This window comes from Martes martes, assembly GCF_963455335.1.
Source record: "Martes martes genome assembly, chromosome: 16".
Taxonomy (NCBI): Eukaryota; Metazoa; Chordata; class Mammalia; order Carnivora; family Mustelidae; genus Martes; species Martes martes.
In genome coordinates, this window is record NC_137904.1 from 55,168,965 (window position 1) to 55,174,964 (window position 6,000).

Below are 6,000 nucleotides of genomic sequence, written 5' to 3' on the forward strand. Positions count from 1 at the left end.
CAGCTCGTGTTTTATAATAAGCCACTCGGTAAAGGCAAAGAGCTTGTTCTGAAAAACAGGGTGAGTTCTTTCTCACTCTGTTGTCTAATAATGTTAAGGCAAAAAATAAAAGTGTTGCGTAGTCCCCTCCCGACTCCCGACTCCCGACTAGAATCTCTTTTCTAGTGACGTTGGGTTTCAGCTCTGGGCTCTGGTGCGTTGAACAGTTCCGGCCTTTGACAATCGTGATAGTTACTATTTTCCCGTTTGCCGTCTTTTTGTATCTAAAAGTCTTCCTATTGTACTGCACAAACCATGGATTGTACATATTTTTATATATTATGTCTTATTTTATTATTTCTAAATAAAAAATTAAAAAATTGAAGACACATCGGTGCAGGCATCTGTGGGCCTCCTGTATGATTACTGTAGCATCGCTGAGAAACAAAGCAAAGGTTCCCGAACCACAGGGCAGAAAGGCTGAGCGTTGGGATGAATAGAGCCATAGAAATGGCCTCGACAGGGAGGGGTGGTGGGTGGCAGATTAGCTTAATCCAAGTTAGAGGAAGTCAAGCTCATATTTTGTTTTTGGACCGAACAACATCTCGTAGGTAGAGAGGATAGAAAACAACAGTGATGAAACAAGTTCTAATCTTTAGGTTGAGTCTCTGTTTGATGATAATAGTTATCCTTTGTGGAGCCTGTGTAGGGTTCTGCCTTGTATGTTATCTCAACCCCGTCCCCTCCCAGATTAGGATAATATTCTTCTTGTACTGTACATTGGGAGTTGATGAAAGTGTTTTGTAAAGGGCCAGATGGTAAACACCTTTGGCTCTGTGGAAACAGAGGCCCTGTCTCCACTCTGCCCTGGGAGCGCAGAAGCGATCATTGATAACAGGAAAACACATGTTGTCACTGTGTGTCAATAAAACTTTACTTGTAACTACAGGTGAAGGGCCACGTGGGGCCCATGGCCTATAATTTATCAACCCCCGGTATAGAGGAAACTGAGGCTCAGTTTAAAGCTAAGAAACCGTGGAGGTCATATTCAAATTCAGGTTTTAACTGCCTCCACGCTTAGTTTAATCCACTAAACTGTATATTGTTCCAGGACGCCAAGTTACCATAGTCTCAGAGAAAATGCCACTTCTTCTAGCAGATTTGGAATAACTTCACTGCTGTCTCATGACTGGGAATCTTGAGAAAATCTGCATTCTGGAATATGGGTTGCTCCTTAATACTCTTTTCTTTAACAAATACTCATGTGGCACTTTCTGTGTTTCAAGCATGGTTCTTGAATTCTTTGTAAGTAGTAATTTCATCTTAACAGCAACTCTGTGGAGTAGGCAGTGGTATTATCCCCATTTCAGAAATGAGGAACCAGGACCAGAGAGGTGGAGTGCTTTGTGCAAGCACACACAGCAAGTAGGTATGAGAGCCGAGATTTAAAACTGAGGCCGTTGAGCACGTGGCTGGGCTTTTTGTCAGTACTCTCTGCTTTTTGTTTAGAGGCATTCTTGGTAAAAGTTTCACCATTTACCCTGGGGCCTTTCTGCTCCTTAGTTTTTATTTTCCTAGATGATGAAATTGCATTCTGTTTCTCCACATGGGACGCATGAGCCCAGGATCCCCACCTCCTTCAAAATCTGCTCCACCATTTCTCATCCAGTTCTTGGAGAGAGGGAACAACTCACAGAGGGTACACTAAGGGCACTGGTTGTGGATTTCGTGTAAATTTCAAACTTCAGATTAATTTCAATTAACTAGGAATTGCTTAGTCCTGACTCCAGGCGAAACCACAAAGCCCTGCTACTAAGCCAGTTGCAGGCACCCCAGCATGTCACACACTTCTGCTCTCTTCCCACTGTAGGGAGCCAAAGGTGTAACATGAGCTTCTTGGTGATTGATCCCATGGAGCACGATAATGGTACCTCCGGGCAGAGAGCTGAATGCGATATGGGCCTCACCTCTACTTTGTAAACATTTTTATTAAATATATGTGCAAAAAGAAAAGACAGAAGTGGGATCTGGGTCCTTCTGAGAAGCTTAGGCTTCTTTTCAGCGACAAACAAAAACCTCCAAATACTGGCCTTCTGAAACAGTGGCAGCCCAGATCACACTTGCAAAGAAGAAAACAAATTTCCCTCTAGAAATTTCCATCTTAGAGCTGGCAGAACGGATTAAGTCAATCAGATTTCCTTCCCCAATTTAAATAAATTGGTGCATAAATAAAGGAAGGCTAGCTCTACCCACTTTAACTAAAGAACCGAGTCCGTGATCAGCATATTTCAAGAACCCAGAGCCTTTTTTATTTTTTTATTTTTTTTTCCCAAACAGTTTGAGTTAAGGGTTCTAGTGAGCTGATGATTTGAGCCACTACATGAGGACTGTTATGACTTCAAAAATTGCCTAATTACAAGGTGATACCCACAAGGCATCAGCACAATCCTATCACTGCTTCTAGAATAGGGTGACCACCTGTCCTGGTTTGCCCAGGGGTTTCCCCCAACATAGGGCTCACAGTGCTAAAACTGGGAATGTGCTGGTCAAACCGGGATGAGTCAGTCCCCTGGTTTGGAAGCTAGAGGAGTGGAGTGTTGGGGAAGGAAAGGAGAGATGCGGTTAAGAAGAAAGTGGAAGGGGAGGAGTTTAAAATCCAACACAGGAGTGTTATTAACTCATAAGAATAATAATGATGAATAATTACCTCTAAGTGTCTTTCTCCAAATAACTGAAAGTTGTTGCCTCAAGGGCATCATTTGTTTTGGAGGGATGGTTTTCTAAAATATTACATAATTCTCGGTGTTATTTCATGTTTTCTTGTGGCACACGAGCTAATGGGTGCTGCTCTGGTTAGTGGGATGTGTCTGTAAATTTTGTCTGTGAAATCATCAACTGCTGTTTCGTCCATCGCCAGAGTCCCCTAGCGGGTCATTTAGGTCTTTGCTTCCCATCCGCTGTGCCCAGGAAATAAGATAATCCATTCTAAGGACTATATGACGAACATCAGAGTGCCAGCCTGGCAAATCAGGAAAGACACAGATGAGACACCAAAGTATGGCTTGAATGGAGGGACTGTAGGGTGACTGCACTCATTTTCATAGGGTTTTTTTGTTGTTTTTTTGGTGTTTTTTTGTTTGTTTGTTTTTTTAAATTTCAGGTTTCAGGGGTGCCTGGGTGGCTCAGTGGGTTAAAGCCTCTGCCTTCGGCTCAGGTCATGATCCCAGGGTCCTGGGATCGAGCCCCGCATCGGGCTCTCTGCTCAGCGGGGAGCCTGCTTCCTCCTCTCTCTCTGCCTTCCTCTCTGCCTACTTGTGATCTCCGTCTGTCAAATAAATAAATAAAATCTTTAAAAATAAATAAATAAAATAAATTTCAGGTTTCAGATTATATGCTAAGAGGTTGAGGCTGGGAAGGGGTTTGGCTTCTAGAAAAATCCAATGCAACTTGACCAGATGGTTATTGAAGAATTATGATACACTGTGGGTTATTTAGAGTTTTCTACATGGACTTGGTCTTATGTAGATCATAGTTTAGAAAATGAGCCGTGCCGATGGATACTCGTTTCCGTCTGGCAGCCGAGAAAAGCGGTTGAGTTTCAGATATAAGATATTTATGTATAACAACAATAGTTCCCAGTTGGGTACTTGCATTAGGCACTACACAAAGATAGAATTCTTACCCTCCAACTGTAGGAATCCTCACTTCATTAAGTATTTTTTTCAGGGATGTTGCCATGGAGTCAAATATTTTTGCAACACCTTACTGGGACTTGCTTACGTTGGTTTTGCAAAAATGTTGCTCCTAAGGATGCTGTTTTTCCACTTGAGGCTGAATGACCCCTGTGACCCCAGTCTCTGCTAAGATTAGGTCTTTGGAATCACACTCCCCCTATCCTGACACGTGGGCAGAAAAACATCCCTTGGGCAAGTGTCTGGGTTCACTCCTGGTTAACAGAGAAATGAACCAAATCTCACAGGGTAAGAGTTTTATTTGGTTTTTGTTTTTCAAATTTTTGCTAATACATTTCCACACCTGGACTGGAAGCAATTTTTTCTTTGATCCTGCAGAAGGTTCCCCTAACTAGGGTATCAGAGTTTCTTTTAAAAATCTATAAGTAGCTGCATTAGGGGTTTAGACACAGACCTGTACCAACAGATTATTTACCAATAGGGAAATGTCAAGTGTATGCGCATCCCGGAACAAAATACTCTTGGCAAACGTGCTCTCGGGTGGCAGCCATTCATGCAAAAACGAGGGAAAGTCAAATCAGCCATTCAGAGATGTTCTTCACTTCTGTCGGAAGCTCTTTGGGTGGCCATAAGATCAACAGCACTCCTCCCTGCCTTTTCCAGAAGCAGCCAAAAGTTGCAGCCTGCACGGCTCGGGCACATTCTGTCAATGAGGCAGCTGAATAAGATGCCCCAGCGTTGCCATAGAGACCACAAGAAGCCTCGAGGCACCTTCTCCCGCATCCTCTTTAATTTCATCTGAGTGACTTGATTCAAGAACCAAAAATAAAAAGTGCACAAGGATGTCATTATTTAAAAAGCTGTTTTCGATGATACATACAGTATGTACTTTAGCCTCAGCCTGCCGCTCGCTCCTCCCTTCTATTTCGAGACATTTGAACTCTTCACAACGGGAGTCTTCATTTAAGGTTTAACGGAAGTGAGCCCAGGTTTGCCAAGATAAGGGGATGAGGCTGTCTGCTGCATGTCGACCTTTTCCCGGCTCAGACTCGACATCTGAATGTGAAGTCTTTTGAAAGAGGGTCCATTTCTAGCGTCTGTTCATTTGTCGTTAGCCCCCCTGGACTCACCAGGGCCTACTGAAATCGCTCTGCCTTCAGGCACTCCCTGGTCTGAAACATTCTATAGGTTTAGGATCATTGTATAGGTTAGTAAAAAAAAAAAAAAACTGGACAGGAGTATGCCAGAAAAGCAGTCAGCGGAAAAGCCAGCTAACAAAATTCTTCTTCTTCTTCTTCTTCGTCTACTTCCTTTTTTTTTTTTCCCCCAATCCTGTTGCTACTTGCAATACAAGCTCCTTTCACAATGAAGAGGAGAAGGAGGGAGACACACATACCTCAACAGCAGTCCTATTGTAATATTCCCCTAGGAGAAAGGGTGGGTACAAGAGTGGCCGTCCCTGTTTTTCACCCCTCTGATGGGCTAATGGATCAGAAGAGAAGCTTACCTCTTCTCCCCCCTCTCCTGTTCTGGAAACGAGACCAGCCTGAGCCTACCTGCTGGCATGATTTGAAAAGCGTTCAGGTTGCCACTTCCTGCTAGTGATTTGCATGAACTGGTGTGCGATATGGAATATACTTAAAAAGGAAAATGCAAAGGTACAAGGTGTGTCCCATAAGCAAGAATACGACGTTCCTTGTGGTCTGTGCATATGCCTATGAATACGTTCTCTTGGTTGGGAGGACTGGGTACACCCGTTCACCATGTTCCACAGTGTGTGGGTCCTACACTGAGGTTCTCTGCAAGGCAAATGAGTCCTTCCCGTGGATAAATATGAAAGAATCTCCCCCTTTTTTTGGAGATGGCAGCCTGCAGGTAAAAACGGGCTGGTTCAGCTGGTGCCATTTGTAAAACCAAGCCGGCTGGGTTGCTAATGCTGGCACGAGCGACATGCTTGCAAAACATGGTGCTGAAGAACTTGCTTGCGAATCTAAGGTTGGAAATGTTTACTTTAACGAACCTGGAATTCTCAGACCTTTGTACCTAGAGGTACGTAACAACTACTCAGAGGAGGTTATTACTCTGTCCATCTTAGTTATTATACAAGATAAAAAGAAATCTGCCCAGTTGCAAAGTTGCCCGTTGCTAGCCAGGGGGGTCTTGCTAATCCCATGGCCATTTGTTTTACTCAGCATTTTCCTGGGTTTTAGGAGGTTAAAAAAAAAAAAAAGCCAAGTCTGGCTGGGCATTCCTTGTGAAGGGGGCACGGGGAAAAGGAGATAGGACCTGCAAGATGAGTTAGATGTTTTTTGTTTTTCCTGTGCTGAAA